General features: G+C 39.0%; 2 protein-coding genes across 4 annotated transcripts in view; both read left to right on the plus strand.

The window, feature by feature from the left end:
- LOC139748292 (ionotropic receptor 21a-like) overlaps positions 1 to 18,276 on the plus strand; it is a 111,108-nt gene that overhangs the window by 43,497 nt on the left and 49,335 nt on the right. The gene's annotated exons all lie outside the window — the stretch shown is intronic.
- The window catches only part of LOC139748197 (uncharacterized), a 588,267-nt gene continuing 572,997 nt past the window's right edge, over positions 3,007 to 18,276 (plus strand). For all 3 annotated transcript variants that reach the window (XM_071661016.1, XM_071661020.1, XM_071661021.1), the window contains exons 1-2: positions 3,007 to 3,140; positions 6,632 to 6,728. The gene's annotated coding sequence lies outside the window, so the exon portion shown is untranslated. The remainder of the gene's footprint in view (positions 3,141 to 6,631; positions 6,729 to 18,276) is intronic.

Consider the following 18,276-nt stretch of genomic DNA (forward strand, 5'->3'; position numbering starts at 1 on the left):
TGTCTAAGCTACATTTTTCTCCAATTTCACTATTTTCCTTCACATTTTCAATTGTGTCTGAAGGTTCTACTTCAAGAGTGATTGTTTTTCCAGTAAGGGTCTTCACATCTTGGTTACATCCACACACATTTAGGCACCCCACTCTGAGCGTGAGAACATTGGGTTGAATCAGTATGTTGGAGCCTCTGGAAACACTGTGATAGAGTTGCCCCTCTGCCAGCATTTAAGGAGCAGCACTGGAAAGAGGGGCAAGTATGAAGTCTGTTGGGGATGAGAGAGCTTGGGAAGTGAGTCAGTTGTTGTTCGCTGATGATACAGCGCTGGTGGCTGATTCATGTGAGAAACTGCAGAAGCTGGTGACTGAGTTTGGTAAAGTGTGTGAAAGAAGAAAGTTAAGAGTAAATGTGAATAAGAGCAAGGTTATTAGGTACAGTAGGGTTGAGGGTCAAGTCAATTGGGAGGTGAGTTTGAATGGAGAAAAACTGGAAGTGAAGTGTTTTAGATATCTGGGAGTGGATCTGGCAGCGGATGGAACCATGGAAGCGGAAGTGGATCATAGGGTGGGGGAGGGGGCGAAAATTCTGGGAGCCTTGAAGAATGTGTGGAAGTCGAGAACATTATCTCGGAAAGCAAAAATGGGTATGTTTGAAGGAAAAGTGGTTCCAACAATGTTGTATGGTTGCGAGGCGTGGGCTATGGATAGAGTTGTGCGCAGGAGGATGGATGTGCTGGAAATGAGATGTTTGAGGACAATGTGTGGTGTGAGGTGGTTTGATCGAGTAAGTAACGTAAGGGTAAGAGAGATGTGTGGAAATAAAAAGAGCGTGGTTGAGAGAGCAGAAGAGGGTGTTTTGAAATGGTTTGGGCACATGGAGAGAATGAGTGAGGAAAGATTGACCAAGAGGATATATGTGTCGGAGGTGTAGGGAACGAGGAGAAGATGGAGACCAAATTGGAGGTGGAAAGATGGAGTGAAAAAGATTTTGTGTGATCGGGGCCTGAACATGCAGGAGGGTGAAAGGAGGGCAAGGAATAGAGTGAATTGGAGCGATGTGGTATACCGGGGTTGACGTGCTGTCAGTGGATTGAATCGGGGCATGTGAAGCGTCTGGGGTAAACCATGGAAAGCTGTGTAGGTATGTATATTTGCGTGTGTGGACGTATGTATATACATGTGTATGGGGGTGGGTTGGGCCATTTCTTTCGTCTGTTTCCTTGCGCTACCTCGCAAACAAGGGAGACAGCGACAAAGCAAAAAAAAAAAAAAAAAAAAATATATATATATATATATATATATATATATATATATATATATATATATATATATATATATATATATATATATATATATGTATACGTTGAGATGTATAGGTATGTATATTTGTGTGTGTGGAGGTGTATGCATATACATGTGCTTGTGGGTGGGTTTGGCCATTTCTTTCGTCTGTTTCCTTGCGCTACTTCGCTAACGCGGGAGATAGCGACAAAGCAATATATATATATATATATATATATATATATATATATATATATATATTTATATATATCTTTCATACTAATCGCCATTTTCCGCGTTAGTGAGGTTGCGTTAAGAACAGAGGACTGGGCGTTAGAGGAATATCCTCACTTGGTCCCCTTCTCTGTTCCTTCTTTTGGAAAATTATATATATATATATATATATATATATATATATATATATATAATATATATATATATATATATATATATATATATATATATATATATATATATATATATATACTGATAGCCATAAAGAAAGTGAAACAAGTTCCCAAGTGCACTTTCTTGTAATGATCGCATCGTCAGGGGAGATACATGAATGAGATGGAACTCACGTGCAGCAGATTACCTTAGAGGGTAAGATGTCCCTTAGTCATTTTGTTTCAAAGAATTCTATCTTAAGATCACATGATATTGGTACTAGGTTGTCATCCATCGTCATATTCTTCATTAGATTTAAAGGAGAATATTATGCAAGGGATGCGCTACTTCTGATAGCAGGGAAATTTTGACACCTTTGGAGAGAGAAGTTCTTTAACTAGACTGTAATCCCAGTGATACAGCCTCGCTGAAGCGGACTTTTCACTGACAGCATAACCTGGAGAACGTCTAGTCCGGTAACACCTGTACTGTTTTCAGAGTAATTATTTCATATAGATACTCTAGCGTTTTTCCACATACCAGGGAATGGAGCTTCACTGATGTGATGTCATCTGACGACCAGGAATGCACAGGGACCTTTTTTTTTTTTCTATTTGAGGAATTAAAATGTCGTAACTAGATGTGCTGCTGGGTGAGCAGTGGTCCAGTTTTCGTTCGAAAGTTGTGGAGTTGTGCATCAGAGTAAGCATCAGCATTTGTATTTGTCGTTGCCTTACCTCAGTGTCATTTCACCTAGAATGAACCTCAAACGGCGAGATAAATCATCGTTAATTACCATATTTAATTGTCCCAGACTCTTATCATTATATTTTTCTTTACCTTGGACGGTAAATATGTGGGAGAATTTGAGCATGCACGGTCAAAATGTAAGGTATGATACCTCTATTTCTGTTCATCTTTTTTAAAAGGATATTATAGTTGTATATGACAAAGTAATTGATTTCAGTTGCCACATATATTTTTCCCAGTTGCTTTTGTAGCTGTATCATAATGTATCATCATTACTTTCTCGGTATGTCCGTGCCGATACTATCATAATTCATTTATACTTATTAATTTGGTAGGTTTTTTAACATTAATATCTTCCCCTCTCATCATTTAGCTTGCAGCGATGTGTACAATTGCTCAAATAATTTTTCTAGTTCGACGAGAACAATGGGTCAGAAGATTTATGATAGTCCACCATATTGTTGTGCTAAAATCGACCGTTTTCTCTTACGGACTCGCACCCATTTTCTGTCACGGAGGGTTTTGTTTATGTGTATTTTTGTTGACCAATGAGGAGGTCGGGCGGGCCGCCGGCCAGCCAATCAGCTGCTCCCCAGCACAGGTTAGGAGTGTGAGTGTTGTGTTCGGTGTGTTTGGTTGCGGTGTGAGTGAGAAATTACCGTGTATTTTGACGGGACTCTTCCACCCAGAGAGGATTTAAACCGCCCAAATCAAGTTTTTGAGTTAGGTGAGTAACGTCGGCCATTTATGAGGTAGTGAGTTTCAGTCATTGGTGGGATATATAGAGAGGAGTAATGAGTGAGTGAGAGATCGCCTCCTTACCACCACCACCCCCCTGCAAAACTTGACTGTGGGGGGGAGGGGACGTGTTGTGTCAGAAGTTGTGATGGACTCAGTCTGAACTACTCATGATGGTCCAGACCCCATAGGTGGGAAGGTCTGGCCTAGGGGGTGATGGTTTATGAGAGATGTTACTCATTTGCAAAGCAAGTTGGGCTCTGTGAGTTAGTATGAGGCTCGGCTTTGGAGTGGCTTGTGAGGAATTTACTCATAATTGATCATATCTGTGGCCAGGTTGTGGCCCTCAGTGTTGTATTTCCATATATGTCAACCCTAAGGCTCACATCACGGGGAACACTACATACTTATGTTGTGGGATGACCAGAATATTGGTTGTTGATGTTGTAGGCTTTGTTTGAATATTTGAATATTGTTATATTAAGTAACTCTAGTTACAGTTATTTGTATCTGTAATATCAGTCTTAAACATAATTGTTTATTGTTTAATTCATTATTGAGCGGATGTGATAGAATGAAAATAAATATGAGAGTTTCTTGAGAGTATTTAAAATAATTCTGTCTTTGCCATATTGACATACAGGAGAATGTTTTCTGAAGAAACTGGTATTTGATATTTTGTAAGTTAATATGTGAATTTATTATCGTTGTTGACAAAGCATGTCACACATGCATTGATTTTTATTAATTATTGTCATTATTATTTATGAAACTTTGGAACATGGTCGAGCAGCATTATACCCCGGCAATTAATTAGTCGATGCATTAAATTGCTGATGAAAGAACTGCTTTGGTGGTTTACTCTAAACCCAAAACATTGAAAATTTAATACTAAAAATTATTATTGTGATGTCACTGAATAGTATAATAACTGATGTTACGAAAGAGCCATAATGATGAAAGGAAACAGTATCTACTCCATGATCTGTATACTGCATTTAAAGTATGAAATTATATGACACTGCTTTTTGAAAAGGTAACTGTGGTATAGTCAGATAATGTAGATAAGCTAGTTTATATCTAGATTTTATTGAATTTTTTATTGAAGATAGATGATTTTGGTTTTTGGTCGAGGTGGTGTGCAAAGTGAGAGGGTTAGGGAAAATGATTTGGTAATCAGAGAAGAGATAGTAAAAGCTTTGCGGAAGATGAAAGCCGGCAAGGCAGCAGGTTTGGATGGTATTGCAGTGGAATTTATTAAAAAAGGGGGTGACTGTATTATTGACTGGTTGGTAAGGTTATTTAATGTATGTATGACTCATGGTTGTTCGCTTATGATACAGCGCTGGTGGCTGATTCATGTGAGAAACTGCAGAAGCTGGTGACTGAGTTTAGTAAAGTGTGTGGAAGAAGAAAGTTAAGAGTAAATGTGAATAAGAGTAAGGTTATTAGGTACAGTAGGGTTGAGGGTCAAGTCAATTGGGAGGTGAGTTTGAATGGAGAAAAACTGGAGGAAGTGAAGTGTTTTAGATATCTGGGAGTGGATCTGGCAGCGGATGGAACCATGGAAGCGGAAGTGGATCATAGGGTGGGGGAGGGGGCGAAAATTCTGGGGGCCTTGAAGAATGTGTGGAAGTCGAGAACATTATCTCGGAAAGCAAAAATGGGTATGTTTGAAGGAATAGTGGTTCCAACAATGTTGTATGGTTGCGAGGCGTGGGCTATGGATAGAGTTGTGCGCAGGAGGGTGGATGTGCTGGAAATGAGATGTTTGAGGACAATGTGTGGTGTGAGGTGGTTTGATCGAGTGAGTAACGTAAGGGTAAGAGAGATGTGTGGAAATAAGAAGAGCGTGGTTGAGAGAGCAGAAGAGGGTGTTTTGAAGTGGTGGACGTGTATGTATATACATGTGTATGGGGGTGGGTTGGGCCATTTCTTTTGTCTGTTTCCTTGCGCTACCTTGCAAACGCGGGAGACAGCGACAAAGCAAAAAAAAAAAAAAAGAATGATTTGAGTTATTGCTGCATATAACCATTGAAGTAAGATTTTTCACAGAATTTTGGTTGTCGAGTTAAGGTGTCAAAGTCTGCTAATGGAAGTAAAAGAGTTTGCTGGAATGTAGATACGTGAATAGGACAAACAAAAAAAATGTGCATATATGTGTTCAAAGGGTCATGATGAACCTTTTAGTGACATAAAGACTCATTATGTAATTGAAACAGCATTGGAATGAACTGTTTTCCAAGATTTTGATGAATTGCTTACATTGTTAATTCTGGGTAATTGGGAAAGAGAGAGATCAAATCTGATCTAATTGATATTTCTTTGAAGATGTTGCATGTTGTGCATTATGGTATATTCTTGTAAAACGTTACCAGACTTTCCTGGTGTGTGGTTATTCCTTGGGTGAAGCATCGTCTTCAGCAAAGGTGAATCATTGTTTGTTGATGAGGTGGGTAGAGTCTCGTTGAAGAACCTCTTACACCAAAGTATTTCGTCATTTCCCTGCTACTAGAAGTAGTGCAACCTTGGAGCGGCAAGAGTCCCTTAGAAGAAATAGGTATCAAGGTTATGTGATTGTGATAATGATATTCGTATAGGTTATGCATAAGATAAGGAATGATGCATTTTTCTGAGGGGAAGTGAAGATGAATGAATTTTTAACCTTACCTTATGCTTACCTACCTTATATATTATTCATATCACCAGAGATGACTTGTTATCAGTGCTCGTGTGTTTGTGAGTGCTGTTTTAGTAATGATAAAAAGTTTGATATTGTGCCTATCCCTTCACAAATATAGGGAGCTGTCATTTACACCCACAGTTCTGCCTTTGACTGATCCATTTTTTTTGAGCAGTTTGATTAGATATGGTATAACTTACAACACCAGGTCTCCTTTTACAGCAGTCCATGAGCTTCAAGGCTATGCACATAGAGTTCCTCAGTGAGACTAAAATCCTTTTTATCAATTGCTGATACAGACTCATTGAGGATTTTTCACATTCAGTGTAATCACTTGCTTTGTGATTGTCCAGGAACAATCTATTTATTAAAGAAACGTTAGATTATATGATTTTATTTACATACAGATTTTCTGTACATTTTTCTTATAAATGTTCTTTTTAAGAATATTGATTTGCATTTGTTGCTGTAGGTCACTGCATATTTTTTTAGGTTTGTAACATTAAAAGTGATTTTTATGCCAGTAGTTATGAATATTGTATGTGATTTGTAAAGATAGTTCTTGCACAATGCTGGGAGCTAGGCATAAGCTATGGTGGTATATGATGTGTAATGGGAAGTAGAAAACAATTTATTTTTCTTTACTTATTATAAGTAAATGTAGTACAGTACTCCCCATTTCTTCTATGGATATCTAAAGATTAATTATATTTTCATCATAAAGTTTAGAATATTTTGAGAAAGAAAATAACAGTCACTGACAAGTACCCTTCTAAAAAGTATACCTCATTTGCCAGGTTGTGGAGAGCACAAAACCCTGTAAGCTACAGCCTCAAACAGCTTGACTGATCAGGAAAGCAGCAGGGAAGATGGGCCCTAGATGAAGGTTAAGAGGTAGAGTGGAAAACAAACATTTTTTGTTCTTTCTTTAGTAAGCTGCTGAACATCTCTATAGGATGGCTTATAATTTTTCTGATATTTGGGGGCAATGAAATAGTTTTGGGCACTAGGCATGTGGATTGTTTTCTCATATTTTTATCTGTGGCCTCTTTCGAATGTTTGTGTGATATGATGTAGACTTCATTCCTTGTTGGGAATGATGTTTGTGTATCAGTTGGGTACTGTGTGTACAGGATTTTTTTTGAATAGATTGTATTTCTCTCTCTTTTGTGCATTAGAGAATGGAATCTGAGTGAATATAGTTCTTAAATGGAATCTAAGTAATGATAGTTGTAGAATGGAATCTGAGTTATTATAGTTGAATTTAGAATGGAATTTGAGTGTTTATAGTTGTGGTAAAAAAATTTGATGGAGTCATTGTGAGATATTCTCATAATCTAGGCATATTTTTTAGCTTAAACCTGTGCTGAATTTTCTCTGCATCTGACCACTTGTTTTCTTATATCTTTATTGCCATATTTCAAATACACTTGTGAATTTTCTTTCTAATAGTCTGTACGACATGATTTAGGAACTCCACAGAATATACTGGATTGGTCAAGTAGCAATGACCATGTTAGGTCACAGGCCACAACCTTAAAATATTTGACAGATCAGAGGAGAAGCACTGCAACTTGGATTTATGCTGAGGTGTGGCGTTAAGGATAAGCATTCAAGAATGTAAAGCACGTGTACGAGTAGGAAGAGAGGAGAGTGAATGGTTCCTAGTGAAGATCGGTAAGCGGCAAGGGGTGGGTGATGTCACCATAGTTGTTTAATTTGTTTATGAATGGGGTGGTTAGGAAGTTAAATGCAAGAGTTATGGAGAGAGGGGCGAGTATCCAGACTGTTGGGGATGAGAGGGCCTGGGAAGTGAGTCAGTTGTTGTTTGCCTATGATACAACACTGATGACTGATTTGAGTGAGAAACTGCAGAAGTTGATGACTGAGTTTGAAAAAGTGTGAAAGGAGAAAGTTGAGAGTAAATGTGAGTAAGAGCAAGGTTATTAGATTAGGTTCCGAAGGGTTGAGAGACAAGTTAATTGGGATGTATGTTTGAATGGAGAAGAATTGGAGGAAGTGAAATGTTTTGAATATCTGGGAGTAGACTTAGCAGCGAGTGGAACCATGGAAGGGGAAGTGAGTCACAGGGTGGAGTCGAAGGTTCTGGAAGCGATGAAGAACGTGTGGAAGGAGAGAACGTTATCTTGGTGAGCAAAAATGGGTATGTTTGAAGGAATAGTAGTTCGAACAATATTGTATGGTTGTGAGGCATGGGCTATAGATATGGTTGTATGGAGGAGGGTGGATGTCTTGGAAATTAAATGTTTGGGGAAAGTATGTGGTGTGAGGTGGTTTGATCGAGTAAATAATGAAAGGATAAGAGATGTGTGGAAATAAGAGTGCGGTTGAGAGAGCAAAAGATGGTGTGTTGAAATGGTTTGGATATATGGAGAGAATGAGTGAGGAAAGGTTGACAAAGAGAATATATGTGTCAGAGATGGAGGGAATAACAAGCAGGAGACCTAATTGGAGGTGGAAGGATGGATTGAAATGATTTTGAGCAATCGGGTCCTGAATATACAGGGGGTGAGAGGTATGCAAGGAATAGTGTGAATTGGAACGATGTGTTATACTGTGGTTGACATTCTGTCAATGGACTGAGCCAGGGCATGTGAAACGTCTGAGGTAAACCATGGAAAGGTCTATGGGGCCTGGATGTGTATAGGGAGCTGTAGTTTGGGTGCATTACACATGACAGCTAGAGACCAAGCAAATATGAATATGTTTATATGTCTGTGTTTGTGTATATATATATGTTTATGTGTATGTGCATGTATGGGCATTTATGTACATGTATGTGTATAAGAGTGGATGGGCCATTCTTTGTCGGTTTCCTGGAGAGAGCTGGGTGATTATTGGTGCTTATGCGTCTGGTCATGAGATGAAGGATCGTGAGAGGCAAGTGTTTTGGGAGCAGCTGAGTGAGTGTGTCAGCAGCTTTGATGCACGAAACTGGGTATTAGTGATGGGTGATTTAAATGCGAAGTTGAGTAATGTGGCAGTTGAGGGTATAATTGATGTACATGGGGTATCCAGTGGTGTGAATGGAAATGGTGAAGAGATTGTTGATTAGTGTGCTAAAAATGACTGGTGATTGGGAATACCTGGGTTAAAAACAGATATACATTAGTATGTGTATGTGGGTAGAAGAGATGGTCATAGTAGAAGAGGTGGTCATAGGGCATTATTGGATTACATGTTAATTGCTAGGTGTGTAAAAGAGAGACTTTTGGATGTTAATGTGCTGGGAGGGGCAGCTAGATGGATGTCTGATCTCTGTCTTGTGGAGGCGAAGGTGAACATTTGTAGAGGTTTTCAAAAAAGAAGAGAAAATGTTTGTCTGTTTTTCTGGCACTACCTTGCTGAAGCAGGGGGTAGCAATGCTGTTTCCTGTGGGATGGGGTAGTGCCAGGAATGGATGAAGGCAAGCAAGTATGAATATGTATATGTGTTTATATGCATATGTCTGTGTATGTGTATGTATATGTGTGAATGTTGATATGTATATGTGTGTGTATGGGCGTTTATGTATATATGTGTGTATATGAGTGAATAGGCCATTCTTCGTCTGTTTCCTGGCGCTTCCTCAATGACACGGGAAACAGTGATCAAGTATAGATGATAGATAGATTTATATTATATTTTATAGAACTTCCCATCAGTCGTAGCAAGGGGTTTATCCCATCTTTTTTTTATTTTTGAACCGTTTATCTTGTCATTTTCTCATTCCTCTGTCTTCTGTTCCACCTTTACATTTATTTGTTCTGCAGTTCATAACATAGAAAATCCATTTTACCTGCTTACCTAAGCAGGTAAGCTACTTTGGTACAGGAGAGCCTTGGTTCATTAGCGTAACGTTGAATGTGTTATGTTAGAATGTGTTATGTTACTTATATAGCAACTTTTGATAGCTTTTTTCCATTTCTTTGAAGTTCCAACACCGTCAGTTTTTCCTATGTATATGTAGGGATTCACCAAGACTAAGCTTGACATGGCCCTTTTCAGAAATTCCATTTTTGGGTGCCATAATTGGCACATGGTGGCCCATGTTATAATTAGGTGATTGTGTGTATTCCGTAAAACATGATGTGTGTTTTTTGTATTTAATTTGATATTTTGTCTTATATTTCATTTTCCTTTTATGTAAGCTTTTAGTACCTTTTTATTTCTTTGGACATTTATTGAATTAAGTATGAAAGTGTTTATGCTAAATTCTTTATGTTCATATCTTTTTATTGAATGTTGAAAAGAGAGAGTTTGCTGCCTTTATAGAAACTTATGTAAAAGATTATGCAGGCAGTGAGGCATGGATTCCAAATTTTATCCATGTTTGGAATGGAATAGGAAGACCATTTAAAGGAGTTGACAGGCATCAAATTTGTTTATCAAGATTGAAAGGTTAATTTATATTGTGTGCAGTGTTTGTCCTTAAACCACCAAACATGAAACACAGTAATGTGCAGAACAATTCGGGAATGTTTAATATGTCTTTGATGAGCTTTGAAACGTAGTCCCTGCTGTAGTTTCGAGGATATTTCAAGATGCAAATGGACAGGAAACAGATATATATATTTTTTTTTTTTTTTTTTGCTTTGTCGCTGTCTCCTGCGTTTGCAAGGTAGCACAAGGAAACAGACGAAAGAAATGGCCCAACCCACCCCCATACACATGTATATACATACGTCCACACACGCAAATATACATACCTACACAGCTTTCCATGGTTTACCCCAGACGCTTCACATGCCCTGATTCAATCCACTGACAGCACGTCAACCCCGGTATACCACATCGATCCAATTCACTCTATTCCTTGCCCTCCTTTCACCCTCCTGCATGTTCAGGCCCCGATCACACAAAATCTTTTTCACTCCATCTTTCCACCTCCAATTTGGTCTCCCACTTCTCCTCGTTCCCTCCACCTCCGACACATATATCCTCTTGGTCAATCTTTCCTTACTCATTCTCTCCATGTGCCCAAACCATTTCAAAACACCCTCTTCTGCTCTCTCAACCACGCTCTTTTTATTTCCACACATCTCTCTTACCCTTACATTACTTACTCGATCAAACCACCTCACACCACACATTGTCCTCAAACATCTCATTTCCAGCACATCCATCCTCCTGGGCACAACTCTATCCATAGCCCACGCCTCGCAACCATACAACATTGTTGGAACCACTATTCCTTCAAACATACCCATTTTTGCTTTCCGAGATAATGTTCTCGACTTCCACACATTCTTCAAGGCTCCCAGGATTTTCGCCCCCTCCCCCACCCAATGATCCACTTCCACTTCCATGGTTCCATCCGCTGCCAGATCCACTCCCAGATATCTAAAACACTTTACTTCCTCCAGTTTTTCTCCATTCAAACTTACCTCCCAATTGACTTGACCCTCAACCCTACTGTACCTAATTACCTTGCTCTTATTCACATTTACTCTTAACTTTCTTCTTTCACACACTTTACCAAACTCAGTCACCAGCTTCTGCAGTTTCTCACATGAATCAGCCACCAGCGCTGTATCATCAGCGAACAACAACTGACTCACTTCCCAAGCTCTCTCATCCCCAACAGACTTCATACTTGCCCTTCTTTCCAAAACTCTTGCATTCACCTCCCTAACAACCCCATCCATAAACAAATTAAACAACCATGGAGACATCACACACCCCTGCCGCAAACCTACATTCACTGAGAACCAATCACTTTCCTCTCTTCCTACACGTACACATGCCTTACATCCACGATAAAAACTTTTCACTGCCTCTAACAACTTGCCTCCCACACCATATATTCTTAATACCTTCCACAGAGCATCTCTATCAACTCTATCATATGCCTTCTCCAGATCCATAAATGCTACATACAAATCCATTTGCTTTTCTAAGTATTTCTCACATACATTCTTCAAAGCAAACACCTGATCCACACGTCCTCTACCACTTCTGAAACCACACTGCTCTTCCCCAATCTGATGCTCTGTACATGCCTTCACCCTCTCAATCAATACCCTCCCATATAATTTACCAGGAATACTCAACAAACTTATACCTCTGTAATTTGAGCATTCACTCTTATCCCCTTTGCCTTTGTACAATGGCACTATGCACGCATTCCGCCAATCCTCAGGCACCTCACCATGAGTCATACATACATTAAATAACCTTACCAACCAGTCAATAATACAGTCACCCCCTTTTTTAATAAATTCCACTGCAATACCATCCAAACCTGCTGCCTTGCTGGCTTTCATCTTCCGCAAAGCTTTCACTACCTCTTCTCTGTTTACCGAATCATTTTCCCTAACACTCTCACTTTGCACACCACCTCGACCAAAACACCCTATATCTGCCACTCTATCATCAAACACATTCAACAAACCTTCAAAATACTCACTCCATCTCCTTCTCACATCACCACTACTTGTTATCACCTCCCCATTTGCGCCCTTCACTGAAGTTCCCATTTGCTCCCTTGTCTTATGCACTTTATTTACCTCCTTCCAAAACATCTTTTTATTCTCCCTAAAATTTAATGATACTCTCTCACCCCAACTCTCATTTGCCCTCTTTTTCACCTCTTGCACCTTTCTCTTGACCTCCTGTCTCTTTCTTTTATACATCTCCCACTCAATTTCATTTTTTCCCTGCAAAAATCGTCCAAATGCCTCTCTCTTCTCTTTCACTAATAATCTTACTTCTTCATCCCACCACTCACTACCCTTTCTAATCAACCCACCTCCCACTCTTCTCATGCCACAAGCATCTTTTGCGCAATCCATCACTGCTTCCCTAAATACATCCCATTCCTCCCCCACTCCCCTTACTTCCATTGTTCTCACCTTTTTCCATTCTGTACTCAGTCTCTCCTGGTACTTCCTCACACAAGTCTCATTCCCAAGCTCACTTACTCTCACCACCCTCTTCACCCCAACATTCACTCTTCTTTTCTGAAAACCCATACAAATCTTCACCTTAGCCTCCACAAGATAATGATCAGACATCCCTCCAGTTGCACCTCTCAGCACATTAACATCCAAAAGTCTCTCTTTCGCGCGCCTGTCATTTAACACGTAATCCAATAACGCTTTCTGGCCATCTCCTTACATCTCCTTCTGGCCATCTACTTACATACGTATACTTATGTATATCTCTCTTTTTAAACCAGGTATTCCCAATCACCAGTCCTTTTTCAGCACATAAATCTACAAGCTCTTCACCATTTCCATTTACAACACTGAACACCCCATGTATACCAATTATTCCCTCAACTGCTTAACTTACAAAGGAGGTAAGGGGAGTGGGGGAGGAATGGGATGTATTTAGGGAAGCAGTGATGGCTTGCGCAAAAGATGCTTGTGGCATGAGAAGCATGGGAGGTGGGTTGATTAGAAAGGGTAGTGAGTGGTAGGATGGAGAAGTAAGATTATTAGTGAAAGAGAAGAGAGAGGCATTTGGATGATTTTTGCAGGGAAAAAATGCAAATGAGTGGGAGATGTATAAAAGAAAGAGACAGGAGGTCAAGAGAAAGGTGCAAGAGGTGAAAAAGAGGGCAAATGAGAGTATCATTAAATTTTAGGGAGAATAAAAAGATGTTCTGGAAGGAGGTAAATAAAGTGCGTAAGACAAGGGAGCAAATGGGAACTTTAGTGAAGGGCGCAAATGGGGAGGTGATAACAAGTAGTGGTGATGTGAGAAGGAGATGGAGTGAGTATTTTGAAGATTTGTTGAATGTGTTTGATGATAGAGTGGCAGATATAGGGTGTTTTGGTTGAGGTGGTGTGCAAAGTGAGAGGGTTAGGGAAAATGATTTGGTAAAGAGAGAAGAGGTAGTAAAAGCTTTGCGGAAAATGAAAGCCAGCAAGGCAGCAGGTTTGGATGGTATTGCAGTGGAATTTATTAAAAAAGGGGGTGACTGTGTTGTTGACTAGTTGGTAAGGTTATTTAATGTATGTATGATTCATGGTGAGGTGCGTGAGGATTGGTGGAATGCTTGCATAGTGCCATTGTACAAAGGCAAAGGGGTTAAGATTGAGTGCTCTAATTACAGAGGTATAAGTTTGTTGAGTATTCCTGGGAAATTATATGGGAGGGTATTGATTGAGAGGGTGAAGGCATGTACAGAGCATCAGATTGAGGAAGAGCAGTGTGGTTTCAGAAGTGGTAGAGGATGTGTGGATCAGGTGTTTGCTTTGAAGAATGTATGTGAGAAATACTTAGAAAAGCAAATGGATTTGTATGTAGCATTTATGGATCTGGAGAAGGCATATGATAGAGTTGATAGAGATGCTCTGTGGAAGGTATTAAGAATATATGGTGTGGGTGGCAAGTTGTTAGAAGCAATGAAAAGTTTTTATCGAGGATGTAAGGCATGTGTTCGTGTAGGAAGAGAGGAAAGTGATTGGTTCTCAGTGAATGTAGGTTTGCGGCAGGGGTGTGTGATGTCTCCATGGTTGTTTAATTTGTTTATGGATGGGGTTGTTAGGGAGGTGAATGCAAGAGTTTTGGAAAGAGGGGCAAGTATGAAGTCTGTTGGGGATGAGAGAGCTTGGGAAGTGAGTCAGTTGTTGTTCGCTGATGATACAGCGCTGGTGGCTGATTCATGTGAGAAACTGCAGAAGCTGGTGACTGAGTTTGGTAAAGTGTGTGAAAGAAGAAAGTTAAGAGTAAATGTGAATAAGAGTAAGGTTATTAGGTACAGTAGGGTTGAGGGTCAAGTCAATTGGGAGGTAAGTTTGAATTGAGAAAAACCGGAGGAAGTAAAGTGTTTTAGATATCTGGGAGTGGATTTGGCAGTGGATGGAACCATGGAAGCGGAAGTGAATCATAGGGTGGGGGAGGGGGCGAAAATCCTGGGAGCCTTGAAGAATGTTTGGAAGTCGAGAACATTATCTCGGAAAGCAAAACTGGGTATGTTTGAAGGAATAGTGGTTCCAACAATGTTGTATGGTTGCGAGGCGTGGGCTATGGATAGAGTTGTGCACAGGAGGGTGGATGTGCTGGAAATGAGATGTTTGAGGACAATATGTGATGTGAGGTGGTTTGATCGAGTAAGTAATGTAAGGGTAAGAGAGATGTGTGGAAATAAAAAGAGCGTGGTGGAGAGAGCAGAAGTGGGTGTTTTGAAATGTTTTCGTCACATGGAGAGAATGAGTGAGGAAAGATTGACCAAGAGGATATATGTGTCGGAAGTGGAGGGAACAAGGAGAAGTGGGAGACCAAATTGGAGGTGGAAAGATGGAGTGAAAAAGATTTTAAGTGATCGGGGCCTGAACATGCAGGAGGGTGAAAGGAGGGCAAGGAATAGAGTGAATTGGATCGATGTGGTATACCGGGGTCAACGTGCTGTGAATGGATTGAATCAGGGCATATGAAGCGTCTGGGGTAAACCATGGAAAGTTCTGTGGGGCCTGGATGTGGAAAGGGAGCTGTGGTTTCGGGCATTATTACATGACAGCTGGAGACTGAGTGTGAACAAATGGGGCCTTTGTTGTCTTTTCCTAGCGCTACCTTGCACACATGAGGGGGTAGGGGGATGTTATTCCATTTGTGGCAATGGGAATGAATAACGGCAGACAGTATGAATTATGTACATGTGTATTATATATGTATATGTCTGTGTGTATATATATATGTGTACATTGAGATGTATAGGTATGTATATTTGCGTGTGTGGACGTGTATGTATATACATGTGTATGGGGGTGGGTTGGGCCATTTTCTTTCGTCTGTTTCCTTGCGCTACCTCGCAAATGTGGGAGACAGCAACAAAGCAAAATAAGTAAATAAATAAATATATACTTAACTATTTGTGGGATTTGGCGAGGGAGTTCTGTGGGCCACTTCTCTTAAACTTTCTCTGTCATACAGCTTTTTAAACCCTGTAGTTACTGCCTGCGTTCACAATTTCACCACGCAGCTCACTCCTTTTGTCCACAACCCTGATACTATAAAAGTATGTCTTTACACTCTTTTAGAAGATTCTTGTGTAATTGCTTGCAATGATGTGCAGTTCTTTTCTTTGCTTCTTTCCAAGAATTGTATGCTGCTGATCTTGTCATATTGATTGAGGAACTTGAAGATTATATCAAGTCTTCCTTTATTATTCACACTAATACGATTGTTAAATTTGTATTTTCTCACCACTCCTTTTTGTGTATTTATTTGTTTCTATGTCTTAATTACTGTAGTTTGCCCTTTTATATAGAGCAGATGCTTTTGTTGAGACATGGTTTAAATGTTTGCCACTTTTGTGGTGCTGTCCCAGCGGAATAATGGTGTTCCACTTAAAAAGAAATTCATGTTTAAGTTCGACAAATATTATAATAAAGGAAATTTTAAAGAATTTGTTACTGGTAATTCTTCTCAAGTGTTGAAGTACGGTACTCATATCTTTTTATTTCTCTCAGAGGAATCAAAAGAAAAATGAAGCAGTCATTTGCCAGCTTAGAGGTTTTTCATCTTCAGAGTATTACACTGGCATTGGTATCCTTTACTCCTATTTTGATTTATCTACAAAATACTGAAAGTTTAATCTGTTAGCATTTTCAACTCCTTAATCATATCAATGTTTTTGAACAAAAACTAAGTGTGAAATGAAATTCTGAGTTGATTTAATTGTACGGTTAATACAGTAGAATTGTGTACTGTAAGCACTTCTGAAAATGCGTCTCCATCATCAATTGAAGTAGTGGCACATTTGTAAATATTTAATCATTAGAATGTCATGAGGCAGGTTAATTGCAGTACATCACAGCACAGTTATTTCAGCACTTTGAAATATGGGACAAATTTGTGATTGAATTTTAGTGTGATGAGATTTAAGTACAGTAGCTGTTGTATGTGAGTTTTCACCTCATGCTTCAAATATCATTTATCATCCAGAACTGTTGATGGCTGAATTCTTTGCTTTTATTGGTGTTGAGTGAACAAGACGTAATCGAAATGAATATTTTTGTCATAGAATGGAAAGGTTGGTTTACATAGGATGCTATTTTGTGGTCATACTTTGCATTGTACATCAACTCATGCAAGAAGAAAGTGGATTTGATAAGAATTATTGCTGAGAGTATCATGATGACGTATATGCAAATCAAGAAGGCTCTGTTGATTTAGGGTTGATGGTGAGATTTATGTGAAGGTCACAAGGCATTTCCTTGAATGATAGTGAATATTAGTTTATGATACAGTGTTACTGTATTACAATGGGTATTGCCATTATCAAACAATTCAAAAGAAATTGATAGTGTACAGTGGTAGCTGTCTGTCAAACTGTGTTTCTTTGTTCTAAGATTTGTCTGATGAGCTTTGAATATTTTTTTTTTTTTTTCATACTATTCGCCATTTCCCGCATTAGCGAGGTAGCATTAAGAACAGAGGACTGGGCCTTTGAGGGAATAACCTCACCTGGCCCCCTTCTCTGTTCCTTCTTTTGGAGAAAAAAAAAAAAAAAAAAAATATGTTGTCCTTATTACTAGTAATATTTGTTAGTTTAACTACAATACTAGTTCTTTCCTTTTAGTATTAAAATTATAGGGCAGAAATAGAAAGAGGAAAACAAAGGTTTTGAAATACAGGATCCTTGACTTGTAGAGGATTAAGGGGCAAAAGTAGATATTGCTGTGAAAGTGATAGGAAAGTAGACGATAAGTGTTGACAGCAACTAAATGATAAGCCCCATAAGTGACACGATATATTTGTTTCAGCAAAGTTTAGGAAATTGGTTAGGCATATCTTCCAGATTGATTAAGGAATGACAGTAAAAGACCTTATAGGCTTCTGTACAGCATGTACAAATCATTTGTATTGGAAAAAGCTCTTAGGCTATTGAAGTCATGTGGAAGTTGTATTCAACCAGCTGAAAATATAGTTGTTAATACTGTGATAGCGTGAAGGTCTTTATAAAGTAATTCACTTATAAATACTTTTGCATCATTGCAACAGTCAAATGACCTGGGAAGATGGAAGATAAAGATTAGTTCTGTAAGTGTTGCATTGTTCTACTCATAAAACAGTGATGATACACTTTGGCTTTATTTTTTGGAAGGTAAAAGTGAATGAACTGAAGTTTAGAAAGGTTGAACATGGTTATAGACTAAACAATTAGGAAAAGAAACTTTTTTTTTCTGGAAATCCTTGATTTTCCAAAACAAGGAACAGAGAAGGGGGCCAAGTGAGGATATTCCCTTTAAGGCTAAGTTCTCTGTTCTTAACGCTACCTTTCTAACGTGAGGAATGGCGAGTATGTATGAAAAAAACTTATTTCTACATCTTTGCAAATGTGTCTCATCTATCTGGTGACATGTTTAATCACTCAGGGAAAAGGAAACTCGTTTGTTTACATATTTGTTGGTAGTCAACTTTGGTTCTGATATTGTTGGCATTGATGATTCTGTTGCAGAAGTTTACTTTTGATTTTCACATTTAGTTA

The sequence above is a fragment of the Panulirus ornatus genome, chromosome 73 (assembly GCF_036320965.1).
Source record: "Panulirus ornatus isolate Po-2019 chromosome 73, ASM3632096v1, whole genome shotgun sequence".
NCBI lineage: Eukaryota > Metazoa > Arthropoda > Malacostraca > Decapoda > Palinuridae > Panulirus > Panulirus ornatus.